Raw genomic sequence first — 869 nt, 5'->3', positions numbered from 1 at the left:
TCCAAAGGAGCTGCTAAACGTTGACAGTGTGTACTTAAAGGAACAGAAAGGTATGTATGGGGCAGAATTCTGAAGTTGCTTAATCAAGGGAGCCTAAACATAAAATAGAGGAGATAATTCTCTGAAGATACAGTATTTAACAATCTAGCAGTACCTAGGAGATGGTATGAACTTGCTACTTGGGTAGCTCCCAGAAGATGGAAAAAGTGAGGGCACATTCTGAGTTAGCTGAAATACCAGGATTACTATGACAGATGGTAGAGGAAGGAATGAATAATCTTGGAGAAGTGGCCATTCTGGAGCAGATCAACTGTGTAAGGCTAGAATGCACACTAGATTGCATAGAGGATTATTCATTTACAAAGGATATAAGGTGGATGTTGGTAACAAATTTAGTGGTGGCTCTCCTCTGTGTGACAGGACTATAGGTTGAAGAGACCATTAAAAAATAAGGCTCACTGAAAGCAATAACAATGATAAAACATAAAACCCTAAAATCACAGAGGCCATGCTTTTAACCTGAGAAGTCACATGGATGCAATTATCGTAAATGATATAGAGTGACAACCAAGGGATCAAGAACTGCAGATTGTTAAGGTTGAAAAACCCCACAAAATCCCTAAAACCAAAAATGCAGACATCCCAAAAGGGTACAACTCAACTTTGTCATCAGAAGAACTCATGAAAATATAACCAGTAGCCTTAGAGCAGTCACCCCAATATAGAAGTGGTGATCCATTGCCCAGTTTCTAGTTCTGAACTAGTTTTCAAACCCAGAACTCATTTGGCCCAGAGAACACTGAGTCCCAGGAGGAAGGACCTTATAAAATCACAGAAAGTATGCAATGTAATTATTCCCTAGCCCTTCT

Source organism: Lipotes vexillifer, unplaced genomic scaffold (assembly GCF_000442215.2).
Source record: "Lipotes vexillifer unplaced genomic scaffold, Lipotes_vexillifer_v1.1 scaffold295, whole genome shotgun sequence".
In the NCBI taxonomy this organism is placed as follows: Eukaryota; Metazoa; Chordata; class Mammalia; order Artiodactyla; family Lipotidae; genus Lipotes; species Lipotes vexillifer.
The sequence above is the reverse complement of the archived record's forward strand: the minus strand, read 5'-3'. Positions refer to the sequence as shown.